Source organism: Syngnathus leptorhynchus, chromosome 10, assembly GCF_054491065.1.
Source record: "Syngnathus leptorhynchus isolate UIUO chromosome 10, UIUO_Slep, whole genome shotgun sequence".
Lineage (NCBI taxonomy): Eukaryota > Metazoa > Chordata > Actinopteri > Syngnathiformes > Syngnathidae > Syngnathus > Syngnathus leptorhynchus.
The window spans coordinates 5,596,785-5,612,925 of record NC_141204.1 but is presented as its reverse complement, the minus strand read 5'-3'; the positions used below and the strand labels follow the sequence as shown (position 1 = coordinate 5,612,925).

The following is a 16,141-nucleotide window of genomic DNA, read 5'->3' as shown; positions in this document are numbered from 1 at the left end:
AGCAGCTGAGAGGCTAACAAGCGCAAATGAAAATGACTGCAGGCTTGTTACATCATTTTACATTTGAATCTCACGCCTCCCACAGGGGAAAAGAAATCATGCACAATTTGCACGCTTTTCTGGCCGCAGTTAGAAAACGGGGACACTAGGGGAATCAATGAACACTTTTTTTTTGCTATCTCCAATTGTCTCCGATGGCTGAGGTTTCTTCAACGGTGACCCCGTGCACAGGGAGCAGCGTGACCTCAGCTAACAAGCTCCATTAAGACGAGCTGGAGCAGACAGTGAGTGCGTGTGCCCGTTGAAGCCTACAGAGAATCAGCATGTTTATGCGGCACGCCGGCGCGGCTAAGCAATCTGCCCGTATTTATAGGATAGGTCATCGCCTTTGAAGGAACACTGGGTCGTGCAGCGGCGGCGGCGCAGCGTTGAGGCTTCGTGTGATGCGGAGAGGAAACAAAGCTGCCGGCGAGGTTTGCGGCGTCCTCTGTTCATCTCTGATTAACGCCTCACAAATCAAAGGCTTTAAGCAGCTAAAATAAATAAATAAAGCAGGGAAGCATCAAGGATGAGAAGGGATCGGCTTGATACTTTAAAAGCATGTTTATTTACGCTCTGGCGGGCAAACAGTGGATTGTATAAAATTGATGGATTGGTGGGGGTGACCGTTTGGGAAAAAAATAATACATTGCAATTAGTGGAAAGTGTACTGAGTGGGGTCGTATTATGCAAATGACTTTGCTAACTGCCAGATCGGTGCATTTAATTTAGGCCGAATGAGTTGGCTGCCTAAACGGGTAGCGGGATGAAGCTGTATATGATATGTAGCTTAATAATATGTGTAAAGTTTGGTGGAGTTCCATGAATTATACTGAACGATAAATATCAACGATGACATTTGGTGGAATGTGAATGAATTGAGCTGGCCAAGATGTAAATGCAGCCATAAAAGCCCAACTCTAGTGCAACGATTTTTAATGCTGCAATGAGGTTATATTTGCTAGTTAACCATTAATCATTCATTACGTATTCAGAAACAACATGCTAATCCGAATAAAACGACAAGAGCTTCGATCCGAGCCTCAGAATTTGCTTCATTTATATCTGCAGGTGTTACACTTCTGGTTTGTTTACAATGAACTGAATGTTGACTTTTCCTATTATTTATTTTAGCCAATACATTTTTATTTAAAATTGAGGTCAACGAGGTTGCTGCCTAAACGGGCAGCAGAAGGAATACACAATAAGTAAAAGTACATTCCTAAACTGTAAAACCAATCTTAAAACTCATCTTAATGAAAAAAAGAGAGATGTAAAACTATTTTCGGAGTGAGAAGAAATAGTCCATAATATCGCAGAGACCTCCAATCGGTGGAAAGTGAATGGATTGCGATTCTACAAGTTCCAGCACGTCCACAAAACTGTAAAGTTTGCAGTTATTCTATTGTGGGCTGTCACTGCATGGGCTGCCTTTGCATGAATGACTTTCCGAGTTGGCAGCCATCAGCACGGGATGCATTAAATTCAGGTTGAATGGGTTCGCTGACTAAATGGGCTGCAGGAGGCATCAAAATGGCAAGAAAATGTACATGACATTTAGTGCTTACAACATGTACTTAAAGCCAGTCTCAAGTACAGAGGAAAGGTTCTCTTACAGTGCAATTCACCTCCAAATTGATTTGCCAAGCGTTTGGCTCCGATACGATATAATAGTTTGCTGCAAATTATTTTGCCAAATTCTAGCTCCATTCACACGGAGGGAAAGATAAGTGGCCCCCTTCTGCATTTCTGTCCAACAGTGGGAAGTTAGCGAGGGTGACGCAAGGACGAAATGTCTTCATTTGCATGCGAGGGGGATTTGTTTTATGAAATCCCATTGTGGAGGCAGACAACAAGGCGAGCTATGCATGCGTGTGTTTGTGTATTAGTGTGTTTGTGTATTAGTGTGTGTGTGTGTGTGTGTGTGTGTGTGTGTGTGTGTGTGTGTGTGTGTGTGTGTGCATATGTGCGTATACGTGTGTATGTGTGCGTACGAGCGCATGAACGAGCGAGAGATTAAGCACTAGAACAAAGACATTCACATCATCTCTTACTGTCCTTGTGGTTGACAGCGGCAGTGATGTACTGACGGCCTCACTCGGTATGTGTACACAGACCGGGGCAATCATCTGGGCGACTCAACATGGACGCTAAAGATTTAATGGTGGGGGTTCATCACAGCCAAGATAGCCAACCTTCCGGCTTCATTCTAAAACTTCGCATTAGTAATCCACTCATCTGGATGCATTATGCCTGTTGCAGCAAAGAAAGAGCCTGATCGTGAGCTCCTCTTTGGTGAGAAAATCCACAATGCTAATCCCTGACATCAGTGTACTTTATTTAACAGCGCGTAGTCAGCCAGGAGGTTGGCCGCAACAACTGTTTCCTCGCGTCTTCCGCCACATAGCCGATAGCCGGACGCTGATCGATAGGGGCCTAAGTGCTTTTTAGCGCTCAGCATCGTGTTTTTTTGTGAAAATAAAAGGCGGCGAGGCCTGAGGGACGGCTCAAATGGGAATTAATTACATGAGGATGGGGGCAAGACTGCTGAAACATTTAAAGTGGCAGATTGACTTTGATATTGTACTGAGCCAATACTATTTGAATGTGAACAGAATGGCACCCTTCTCTATTTTAGTGATCATTTAAATATGAGTTCTCAGTGATTGAAACATCTGTAAATAAAAAAATTAAAAAAATGGAAAGAGGCCTGCGACAAGTCCCTCAAAATAAAACAGCGTGCGCATGCAGGGGTGAGCCGATGACGGACAAGCGTCGTTCTTATAAGAGCAGTCCATCGCTCACTGCTTGTCGCCTAGCAACAGAGACCTGGCGGGCAGACGGTAGGTGTGTGAGACAGAGCGTGTGGGAGAGGAGGCTTGGAGGAGGTGTGTGTGTGTGTTTGTGTGTGTGTGTGTGTGTGTGTGTGTGTGTGTGTGTGTGTGTGTGTGTGTGTGTGTGTGTGTGTGTGTGTGTGTGTGTGTGTGTGTGTGTGTGTGTGTGTGTGTGTGTGTGTGTGTGTGTGTGTGTGTGTGTGTGGTGGTTGGCAAAGGGGGTACTGAAGCTGAGCAACAGGGAGGCCTGAGATGTGGTCAGTGTCGATGCAGTGATGTGCAAAAACGATTCCGTGTAAGGTGTCAAATTCCCTTAAATAATAAACACCATGTCCCAGTTAATCGTCAGGGCGCTCAGGAGAAATAAAGCTTCCCTTTTCCCAACAGAATAAAAACAGGGCGTAACCAAAATTATTATGTACTCAGACAATAAAACTTTACCTGCAGAGACCATTTGGACTATATTGCTAACCAAAACAGCAGCACAAAAGCACATATCAAGACTTATTGCATGTGACGTGAGATCATTAAGATGTGGTGGATGACTTCAAGTCAAGTGAACTAATGATTTTCACCAAGATAGCTGGTATCATGATGGCAACAGTCACGTTCCGCTTTGGTTTGAAGATGAAAAAGTGAGGCCTCAGGGCAGGAAAAATTCAGTATTCATGCCTCCAGCCACAAGGTCCATACAGAGGAAAATCAAGATTTCTAGGGCCTCACAGGCCAACGAGGCCCCAGAGCAGCCATAGTCTATCGAGTGAATAGGTTATGTGTGTGTGATGACAAATAAAACTTGGTGCTTGTGCCACTGTATTAAAAGATATGTTGCTTGAAAGGTTCTAAACCCACGACTACCGATGCTAACCATTAGCATGTAGCTCAGGAAATATCGACGTGTCACTCGTATCGCATAGCATTGCTATATTGATAGTTTATAAATATGAGATCCATTCCAGTGTGTTCTTTTTTTCACGGGACAATTTTGGACCGCATGAAAAGCCTTTATGCAAATATAGAAAAATTATTTTCATTCTTCTATTCATCATCCCGAAGCAATGGTCAGCACTCTTATAATGCTATGCTGCTAAATGTTGGGCTCCTTGTAAACGGCTTCTGTGAATTTGATAACAAGCGCATTTCTCCATCACACACGTTTCACGCCTTAATGCCTGCAAACCTGACCTGAAGGCACAGCCGCATTTTCAATGTCAATAAGAGCTCTTTTTTTTTTTTTGCTCAAAACGCAGCAAATGTCAAGGTTAGATGATTCTAATCTTTCATTTCCATATTAAAAAGGTGCCGCAGTAGACCGAGGAAGGGCGTTCTAATAATGCAAGTGCTAAAATACCAAAATACTGTCACGTTATATTTAGCCGGGAGGAGGGTGAAAAATACTCCCAAGTGCAACCTTGGTGTACGCTCAATCCTCCGGGCGTGGGCTTGACAAGACACTTTTGATTCTATTGCAGACACGTCTCAAGAAAATGTCACAGAGCGCCGACCGAGTCGGCTTTAATAGCGTCCGGCTCCACGGTAGCCCGAGCGGCGGCCACGTTGTGGAGGCGTCACATGCTTCGGGTGCCGCGTCATTCATCTCCCACTATGTGTGACTCTGCTGAGCCCTTAAACTCGCCGTCAGTCAAAATGTTCGCATGTGGCCTGACCTATGTGTGCACGAGCTCTGCCACCAAACGATAGTGTGCCTCGTCAGTTACAATACAAGAGCAGAAAAGTGTCTAAAGCTAAACCGTTGGACCACAACATTGTCATTCTACTACATCTGAAATTATGTTGTTGAATTGAATTTCTACAGCCACAAAAGGTCACAAAAAATACTTATAATAATAATAATACAATTAGCATTTTACATGTCCCCCAAAGCGCCTGTTTTGGAAGAATCAAGTAACAACGCAACGCAGCTGTGGGGCAATAAATTCTGAGAAAAAAAAATAGCTTAACAGGACTGGGGAGTGACTTGCTGATGGAAAATATCCAAGCGGCCATAATGGACTCCAGTGACAGCACTCTAATTCAATCACGTGTGGTCGCAGTTGCAACTAAGCCGCCTGCAAATACCCTCTGTCTATTTTAAACTGCGCTCAACAATGACACACCGAGGAGGCTCCAGTATGCCTGAAAAAACATTACGCAAAAGGAAAGAAACCCTACACCTTAGCCTCTCGTCGGCTAGCGCGTGTAAGTGCGCGTATTTGCAGAGGGGGCGCCATACATGCCCCTGCACGGCTTGGGCGCCATTGCAGGAAGCCCTTTATGATCGTCTGACATTCAATGACTACTGTAAAAGCGTGACAGTACACAAATACGCATGGCTCGTGAATTTGGTGTGCTGTCAAAACACTGTAATACCAATCATGAATTACATTTCAGAGGCTTCTATTTCATTGACGTGAACAAAATTCAGAAGCAAAGCAACTTTTGTTTTTTGTCTTCAGGTTTTATTGTCGTCTATTCTGCAAGCCACTAATGTTAGCATAGCATTTTTAGCATCTGGCTATGTAAAAAAATGAATTAGGAAATAATGTAAAGACTAGTGTCTGTTGAGTAATACCAGACATGTTTAAATGAAATCGAAAAACAAGGACACATCGATTTGCAGACTTGCGTTGGGCGTCGTGTACTTCATTAGTCACACCTCGTGTAGGTGCGCCTCAGTTTGTATTAAATGAAAGCCCAATGGTGCGCACCCAGCAAGATTGTTCAGTTTTTGTTCTAATCAGAGCGGACTGGTGCCCTAAAGCTGTTATTTACTATTAAAAGCAAGATTTTGTCGGAAAGTTCCGTGAGAGTGCGCCGAAGCTCGTTTCCAGAAAGCCTGGTTTTATTTATTTTCTTTATCATGTCAATGCCCAAGGAAACTTGAAAAGTGAGAGAGAGGTGAGAAGAAGAAACTCTTGTTAAGACATAACATGCACTTTCCTATTGATCCCAACACGATTTATATTCATACAAGTGGTATGGAGAGAGTAGTCCCAAGAATGTTCTCTACGAGGGAAGAACTTTCAACATTTTTGACTGCTTGAGGGATTTTTCATGATTGATTCATGACTCTAAGGGCAAAGAATGCCGCCTGGCATCAATAATTCAGCCACAGTATCTGTGTCCGCAACACAAATGAACAACACGCTGCTTCCTCCATTATTCATCAGGGATTCCACCTGTAGCCCTGCACGCTTGCATTATGTGCTATGCCTGCCACAAGAACAGGCTACAGATCTGCGGCTCATTATGGATGTGTGGGTAGGGCTACATGGATAGACAGCATGACGTTCTATGCAGCTGAAACCTGCAGTATTACACAGAATGTCTTTTTTTTTATTAAAGGAAGAAATTTGTTATCATACTTGATTTAATATTTTTAATGCTAAAAACTCATTTATAATGTCAGACTTTCATGGGGAAAAAATAACTTTTACATTAATTTACTCTTCACAAATGTAACAATAATAATTTATAACAGTATTAAAATGACCTGAGTGGAAAAATAAATGCAACTCTTTCTTTCAGCGGATCACACAAAACACCTCGTGCTCCTGAGCACTGGCAAGCTGGAGGTCAGGCAGCCTTCCAGGAGGTAAACACCAGGTCGAACTTTACGACCGAGACACAGGGACAGTGCTGGGGGGGTTCATTTTTGCTATGCGAATGTGGCTAGCTAGCTAATAGTCTGTGTACCATTTCAGCAACTATCTTCAAATATGTATACTGTATAGCAACAGACATGGTTGTCTTTTTTTGGTGTGTGTGTGTGGGGGGGGGGGGGGGGGGTAAGGCATCCACCATATACACTGTGAGTGCACAAAAACAACAGGGGTGAAGCTGGCCAGGAGACAGCAATAAATCACATTTTGCATTGCAATCTCCTGCGCATCAGGCATGTGGTTATCCTGCCCACTGGCTGACCACTGCTGTGCTCTCCATAACACACACACACAAACATACACACTCACGCACAATCCACAAGCGGCGGGAATAAACAATTTCTTTCTCTGTTATTTGGGATGGGTGATGGGTGCAGTGGCTAGACTCGAATGGCTAACAGCTAAACAAAATAAAAATTGTTTTTAAAAAAGTTAAAGTCCCAATGATTGTCACCCACACATCTGGATGTGCTGAAATTTGTCCTCTGCATTTAACCCATCCCTGTGTGATTTTGATCCATCCCCTGGGGGAGAGGGGAGCAGTGAGCAGCAGCGGTACCGCGCTCGGGATTCATTTTGGTGAGCTAAACCCCCAATTCCAACCCGTAATGCTGAATGCCAAGCAGGGAGGCAATGGGCCCCATTTTTATAGTCTTTGTTATGACCACCCCAGTGGAGACAGGTGAAAGGTTCCCACTTATGGACAGCGCCCATGTCACGGTTTTCCATTTCTGATGCGACCAGCAGACGAGGCGCATCCTTAAAGGGAAACACGTACATGACCATGATATACAAAACACAAAATGAAAAGATACGCAAGAAGAAGATCTGAGCTAGAGTTGGAGACAGATCTGATCCGATAGCAGTGACAGTGGCGGATCGCGTCTAAACGTGCTTATCGGGTATCGGGGTGACGTTAGCGATCAACTTAGTGACCTAGATTCCGAGTAGAATGCGCAACAGGGCTAAGGTTCAAAGGTCAGGTCACCTCCAGCTTGAAGCTTATGTTACATGCTCCATGCATTTAAAGGGAGTGCTTGCAATGCGAGGTATTTTTGCAAGAGTCCGTGTTGGTTCCGTTGGAGCACAACTGAACTGGGTGCGCTCAGTTGTCGGCACAAGTCGAGCATTCGCACTCTCAAACCCGTCAGGTATTGACCCGTAAGGTACATTTTAGTCAGACAAGAATTAAACAAGCATTGAGTTTGCTCGTCAAAACAAACGTTTGGAATTAACAAAACCTGACGTCGCTGTCATCGGGGTGAGCATCCAAACATCAACATCTCTGGTTGCTAAATGGCGCGTGGCTAAGTCTGTTAGCGCCACTCGGCACACCTGAACAACGAGGAGAACGAGGGCAGACAAGAAAGCAAGGTCGGCGAGCTTCAGAATGTTAAAGCCTCTTTTGTGTCTGTGACGGTGGTGGGAGGGCAGGGGGGCCTGTTTTTCCTCAAACCCACGCCCCCGCCTACTGACACAACGGTTGACTGGCTGTTTGTGCACATGTGCCAACCCACTCCTGCCTGCTTGTCACATTTTTTACAAGCGCGGCTGCCAACAAAAACGGTCTCTATTGGAAATCCGTCTGCCATGTCGTACTCCCGAGATGCTTCACACTTCACAAACAAATGACTGTCTTTGTCACTTGCTTAGTTTTTTTACATATCGCCGCTCTGCAACAAAAAGCATTCATCTCATGAGTAATGATTCTTTTTGAATGAAACACGAGGGATTATTTTTGGGGGATGAAAAATATTTTTGATTTTGCATGATAATGTTTATAGTTGATGTCATACAGCTTTAAAGTTGTGAAACTTTTGACATTAAAAACTTGTTTTTAATCATGTCCTATTTTTATGATGGAATAACTTGCATTTGTCAGGTCAAAAATAGATAATAATCTACTGAAATAAATAATAATAAAATGTGAAGTTACTCAACTAGTTTCAACTTTAAAATTATATGACTATCCATAATATAATAATAACATGAATATACATTTAAAAAATTACACCCGCATTTTAAATAAATCTAACATGCAATATGCTGTTAAATTCCAAAGTGCAATTAATTGTTTTTAATCCCATTTTAAATAAAATCAGTGTTGATTTTAAGATTTTAAATTAAAATCAATCAGTAGACTACAATGACTTCACGTCGGATGTATGGCTGTCAAAGCATCCATTATGCATTATGGTCTGTCTTGCTTTTCCATTACATAATAATACACACTCACTTGCCAATTTATTAAACACATCAGCACACTTAAACGGCATTTAAAACCAGAGCGACATAAAACATTCTGCCTTTCCAAAGTTAATAATGCTTCCCGCAGACCACATGTGCTACTTTCAAGTAAGAGACAACACGCAAGCACCATTGCTTTAAAGCCAGATCCCGTTTTACCTCTGTGTTTGCTCAAACAATCAACTAAAAGGTTCAAACAAAGAAACAAGATGACATTCAAGCACTTTATCATACTAAACAGCAGCCAGAGAGCCACTCTCGTCTACTTTAGTCGTCCCCGTCGGCGCTCTCCGTGGTGCTGAACAGCCTTGGCTTGCACAGAATAGCTGGGGCTTGTCGTTCTGTTTAATACAAGCTTCCAAATCAGGGAATTGTGTCTGCGCAAGTGTGGCCAATGGATTCCACCTCTCACACCGGCAGTATGAATATTACAACTAATCCCAGCCGCAGCCCTAGCACATAATCATCGGAACGTCGCGTTGCATTAGGACAGGTCGACTTACAGCATTCCTTTAAGATAAGGCTCACTATTTTGCATACATTCACAAACTGAGTAGCTTTGCTTCATTTTACACAACTACGATGCACAGGTGGTCAAAATGATGCAATAGACTTTTTAAAAAAGTGTGTTCACATAGAGACGCTTACCGGTCACAACATTAGGGACAATTGCACAATTGACAAGAGCTGTATAAACAAATAGAACTGGAAAATTAAATCAACTGGAAGATATTATTGATGCCGGATAATAATGGCTGTGAATTGTTCGCTTGTCAAAATGTGTCAAGAGATAAAGTAAGCAATGAAAGACCCCGTTGCACATCATCCGCCGTCTCCGGCGATGATGAATCCATACGCATCATCTCGCACGTCGACGTTTTCACATGCCGCCGTTCAAGCCGTGACGCTAACACGTGACCGCTTCCTCTTACGGGCCTCGTGACGCTCTCAAATTGGGCCTCCTGGCTCACTTCCGGCTTTCAAGGATTTTCAAAGGGCAAGGAAAAAAAAAAAATGCTAGCTTCAACCTGAGCGAGACGGTAGCTTCCGTTTTCGGCGGGCATCAAACGAGGCTGTAATTGGCGACGGGGGTTACTCGTGCTGTGCAGGCAGACTGGAAAATGTCAGACCAATGTGTAGACGGCCAACTAAGTTTGTCTGAGCGGTGTTCAGCGAGCGAGATGCTGTTCGCTGCTCGAAAAACATCCCACTGTCCTTGTTATCTGCCACGCGAGACATTCGCTGAATAGATGATGGTCGTTTTGTTCAAGTGCAAAGATCCGTCTTCCTGTGACAATATTCCACTTTAGGAATTTAACTGTGGTTGAATTTTGGTTTTGGCAGGGAGGATCAGAGAAAGGTGGGCAAACTGTTTCGGATGAACATAAACAATCATATTTTGATGACGACCTTGGCTGAGGTAAACGATGAGCAAAGTCATGACCCTGTCAGGCATTTTATATCAAGTAAAAAAGATTCCCATGACTAGACAAAACGTGGTGTTATAATCCTTGCGAGAAGTTGAAATCCAGAACAGCACAGCTGCCATTATTATTATTAGCCTATTAAAATAATAGCAGTTATTCTTAGACAGGGCACAGCACATGGCTGTCACGCTGAGAAAAACAAGCTGCCGACAGCCCGCTCGGAAGACGCCGATTAGCAATATTAGCCTAGCCCTCACAGAGGTTAACCCAAACATGTTGCTGTGAGCACTCAGTCGCCGTAGCGATAGCTGACTCTCACACACACACCAAACCTCCTAAGAGAGCGACAACACTCTTGTGTGTGAGAAGCAATCTGGAAATGCCTGCCGAGATCTTTGAAGGTCACCGCAGTGTCCCTGACGCTGAGCCTCCATCCGAGGGCTAATTATGACGAGTTGTGATGTCCACATTTCACCCCGATCGCTGAGGCGGTGGGTGGTGTGCGCTCGTGGAAGAGGTAGATAATCATAAACAGAAAAGAGCTGGTAAATTTCACGGCGGAGATGTTTCATTTCTGATTTGCATGCAAAATGTAAAACAAAGGCTCTACTGTTTATATGCAAACACAAATGGCCATGAAATGAGGCTTTAGATAAACACTCTGGTTTCATTAAAAGACAATTTGTGCTTGGTTACACTGGTTTCTTTCTTAACAGTGATATAAAAATCTTGAATAATAAATAACTGTTTTAATGAGAAAACATAGAATGGCCAACACTTGTTTTTCTGTTGGCTCGATAGCACACTACTTTCTGGTTCATGGATAGAAATAGAGAAGTAGGCGGACTATATTATTCATATCATAGTGAGTAAAATGGGGGAACACTAAAATGAATTCCTCAATTCAAACTATAAACTGTTCATTCCTTGAACCGCGTTTACGTTACCCTGCGAGCCAGCGATTAATTATGTGGCCTTTGATGACATCTGCAACATTTTAGAGCTCCATCCATAAACATAACGTTCCTGGCTGCAGGGAACCAAAACACCAACTTTCCTTATTAAGGAGCCAAGGAAAGATAAAAAAAAAAAAGATACAAAAAAAAATCTAAGAACCTGTCAGCCATGATCGCGCTTGCCATCCAAGTGTTAAATCGCAAGGTAACAAGGCAGCTAGCTCCCTCCTACATCCTTGCTGGTGTCAAGCGGCCCATCTACAGAAATCCTCTCCACCACTGCGGAGCCAGGTATACCCGTCCCGTCTAACCTTTAACCTAGCAATACTTCCTGGGGTGTGGATGTCCTTTTAATAGCACGCTGACGGGCCAAAGAAGACATAACAACATGACAGCGGGCCAACACTTAGGCGAGCACGGCTGGAGCTGTGCGCGAGCGCCCGTCTCATGATATACATAGTCCTGCTTGATATATGGCCACTCCTCGTCTGAGGATTAACATACATCAGCGTGGCGCACTAAAGTTGTCCCTAGATGGTCATCAAATCACGGCTGGTGAATTAAGGATTAGGGCCGAGAAAAGTGTGGCTGTCCGAAGGAGAATAACTCATGAGTCATAGATGCCACATTGGACCATTGAGGTTGCGTGGGGGGGACAAGACAGATGATCGTTAGTTGTCAGAGTCCATTAAAAAAAAAAATACTAAAAAGACCATGAACAATCACAGGACCTACATTTTGATTAAAAGTTTAACAAAATTGAAGCGAAAGTGTGTAGCTTGTTAATTATCTAGCTTCTTATGAAGACATTGGCTACATGATGGACACATTTTTCCATTATTAAATAAGAAAAAAGCAAAAACTTGGAACATTTGTGTTTTGGGTTGGATGTATTTCTCCCATCGAGTATTGTCGGTGAGTCGTCGATTTTTATCGGCTAAATTTAACACTGATAGACTGCTGACACCTTTATTGCAGTGGCGGTTGTGGTGGAAAGTGGTCCCCTCCCCGCCCCCATCGCCCGACACCCCAACCAGCAAGCGTCAACAACACATGACGGGAACCCTGCAGCGAGAGCGACGACCACAAGAAGACCCGGCATTCCTCACATGGCAATGGGACACGCTCTACTGCCAGATTCTTGGCACATACTCTTTCCACAAACCGTAAATACAAACTGCAGCAATACCGGTATCAGGTTCTTATGGTATAATAACTGTGAGGGAAACTGGCATCATGGGATTGCACTGTTAAATTTGGTGGATTTTTGAAAAACCCTATAAATGGTAATCTTTTTTTTTTTTTTATGTAACTGTACTTAAGAATACGTCCAGCTTGTTATTCCAAAATGCTACAATCCCAGCATTTTATTTTGGTGACTGCCGAGGTTAGTGAGAGCGACAGCTGACGTCGGGGCGTGAGCTCTGCAAAACACAGCTGGTGTGTTGCCAAGCACACGACAACACACAAATACACTCACACCGGGTCTGCGCAGACACCTACGCAAGCCATTAGCATTAACAGCAGAGCACTCGTCTCATTTTATTGTGGTCGAGATGAAGAGACACATACTTGGGAAGGATTTCCAAGCATTCAATTAAATGCTCGCAAGCTTCAGTGCACCAAAATCAATGGCAACGTTCACTTATGGAAATGAGTTGTTGTGATGTAAAAATTCCCTTCAGGCTGCTGCTATGCATCACTGGGCGGTGCACATTAGCTGGAATTTATCTAGCGGTATTAAAACAATAGTAGTTAAACATTGAATGGAGTCCAAGCAAAGAATGTGATGCCTTGTGGGAATTTAGGATGAAATCAAACTGAATGTAAAACACAATTTAAACTGGAGCATAAGAATATCACGACACAACACAAAGTCGCTATGTTTTGCTTTGAAAATTATTATAATGCAAGGAATATATAAAATGTCCTTGAAACACAGCCGAATCATTATTCCTGGAAAAGGCGTGCTTTGTTATGAATTCTCAGAATATGTCCCAGCACCAGAGCTGAGTGGGCAAAGTAAACAGCACATCAAAATCTCGACCAGACAGGATGAATTTTTAATAGTCCCACTAGACGCTGGCTGGCGCGCCAAGAAACAAACATTCAGAACACACACAATCAAGCAGAAAATCGGTGTACTCTGAGTTCTGTGTGTGCTTACTTGCATTCCATCTTGGATTAAATTCCTCAAAGCATTTGCTAAAAGTTGGAATAGTAACTCGTCTAATATAGGCATCGAGCACTTTCGATGGAGTTAATGCAGCACTCTAAATTGCTTCTGCAGCCGTTTTTTTGAAACTATCTAGAAAATGTAGAAATTTAGAACAACAGAATTACTCAGATTTTTTTTCCTGTTCACCAGCCACTTGTTGCTAGGCAGGGTTTAAAGGGCAAATTCATAACTGCCCCACAAGCCAGTAAAATAATTGTACTGCATTGCTTCACAAAACTGTTTAAATAAAATAACAAAAGTGGCATGTGAGTTTACAATAAGAATTTGTGGAAAAATAAAAACACAATAAAACCTGCTCTGATTTATGACCACTTCTGTCATTTACCACAGGGAAACAATTGTAAAGGCAAAGCGAGAACATGTGCATGCCACAAACAGTCCCATCAAACTGTGAGCTAGATTAGATGACAAAGCTAAATGTCACAAGTGGAAGTTACACAAGACGGGCGGGGGCAGGTACACTGCAGCGTCAACCTTCTACTTGAGCTGTTTGGACAGAAACAATTGTACAATTCTGACAACTGTCATCGCTAAAGTGCACTTTAACACGCATGTGTTATGCCTTGCTAGGGGGAGGAGCTTGAAGCTGACACATCAGCTGCTGCTCACCAAAACACACATTGTATGTATGTCGCTTGTACTCATATACACTCTAATTTCAAATGGGCAGGTTTTCCTCCGTAGGGCAACATAATCATTAATTAACAACCTTTACACTTTACGGCACTTCCAAAGCCCTCGCGGAATAAACAACACATCAGTGAAGAAATGCTGATATTAAACCCCGCTACGTGGGAACAAAGTTATACAGTATGTGGGCTTAAGCAGTAAACATCCCCGTGTCCTTAACTGAACTACAAGCTGATCGAGCTGAATTAGGAGTCAGGAGATGTGATCGAAAGCCTTGGTGCAGGTCTTTTGGAATCATTTGGAGCCAATGTCTTGAACTTATTGAATGCCAGTGAAAATAATGTTGCAGTAAATCAATGACGGACGTGACCAGAGCTTGAAACGCGCTGAAGGGAGAGGGTTTGGAAGTTTGCCCTTGTGCCCTCATTGGAATTGGGCCTGTGTGATACCAAGGAGAAGAAAATGAAACATAAATAAGGCAAATATTAGCAGGATTGCGAAAGAGGAAAATTGAGGACAATAAATAGAAAAACTTTGTTTCTGTAAATAGTCAGAGATTTGGGAACAATGAGTGGACAAAGTGTGGCAAAGCTGTGTACTGGTGTCTTAAACGAGAAAGTACATTAAGAGAGTGCAATGAATCGCAAAGGGAAGCAATAATGATCCCTGAGGATCTCCAAATGAAAGTGGTGCAGAATTTCTGTACACAGACAGCATATTTTCTTTCCCAAATAATTTGTTGTTGATTTGTGAGGCAAAAGGATTAAGATCAACACTTGGCTGCACCTATTAGTTTGTCAGGTGAAGAAGGGCACAATTACATCAGCTAGGGGAATTTGAGATACATCCATACAATCTGCCGGGCTAGTATTTTACTCTGTACCTCTGAATTAACATTTAGGCAGATTGTCCCCATAGTATTATAAATATTTTCCCCTGAAATAATCTCTGAATTGAGCAATGCCATGTTTCCAGCAGCCTCTCTAACAGACGTCATGTTACAAAAGCTTCTATGCTCCTCCCTCCCACACGCATCTCCACTAGCAGAGGCATCATGTAAGAACTTCTGGAGGTGGCATGATGCAGAGTAGATAAACTAGACGATTAGATAACCAAACAGCAGAGAGGGAGGAGAAGAAGCACAGCAACACAGAAAACAAGCTTTACATTCAGCAAAACCATTCAATAATAATGGCAGGCGCCTTTAAGTGATTCTTTCCCATATTGGAAAGCGTTTTAGTAAGATAAAAAGGGCAGTTGATTAAGCAAGACAGGTACTTTTTTTTTTTTTTTTTTTTTACAGTTCTGTTAAGTAAAAAACAACAACATTGGGGCCCTTTCTATACCACCATAGTTGTGTCCAGAATTTGGACCCAGTCGGTATGCTATCTGGTGTTTCCGGGAAGACACTTGACATTTTCAACATCTACTGATCTCCCTCTACAATTATCCTCTTAAAGCCCTAACAGAGACTACAATCGCTTCCAAGAATTAGGACACAGCTGCGTGTCAATGGCAACAGGCTGGTTTCGCAGCGACTTCACTTCCGCCTTCCTCTTGCATTCTCACATCATCCCAAAGAAAGTCTTTCCACCCGCAGCCAAACGAAGACACATCTCGTTCTTGACACTTGCGGACTTAGCCGGCCGATCCAGTCAGCTGAACGCGGATCCTGTTTCTACCTCTCTAATACTCCTAACGAGCCTCTTCCCTCAGCAGCCGAGTGTGAAGCCTACCAAAGTCACCTAACGGTATGACGCAGCCGTCCAGAATATAACAAGAGTGGAAGCTCTAACATGGTTTCTTGTTTGACAAGCAGATCAAAAAGCTGTCCAAAAGGCAAACAGTTCCTGTTTCATAAAATCTAATGTGGCCTGTTAGATTATGCGACTGGTGTTTACACGTTTTTAGAGGCAAAATAGATAAACTGAGCATGGAAGTTGTCATAAGGTTAATTATGCCTTCCGATTTGCGTTTTTGTGGAATTACAAGAAAACTGATGAACAGATTTTCAAGGAAGGTTGTGGTTTAGGCCCAGAATAAATTCATAAATATTTATAGATTATTTATTCAGTTTTGACTTTTTTTCTGAATGTATCAGTAAGAT

The 16,141-nt window shown here is 42.9% G+C and overlaps 2 protein-coding genes across 2 annotated transcripts in view; one reads left to right on the top strand and one right to left on the bottom strand.

Moving 5' to 3' along the window:
* Positions 1 to 3,077, top strand: part of lrmda (leucine rich melanocyte differentiation associated) — a 266,124-nt gene extending 263,047 nt beyond the window's left edge. Inside the window, exon 12 of the transcript XR_015067407.1 lies at positions 2,928 to 3,077. The gene's annotated coding sequence lies outside the window, so the exon portion shown is untranslated. The remainder of the gene's footprint in view (positions 1 to 2,927) is intronic.
* The window catches only part of LOC147050099 (calcium-activated potassium channel subunit alpha-1a), a 105,338-nt gene that overhangs the window by 87,197 nt on the left and 2,000 nt on the right, over positions 1 to 16,141 (bottom strand). The window lies entirely within an intron of this gene.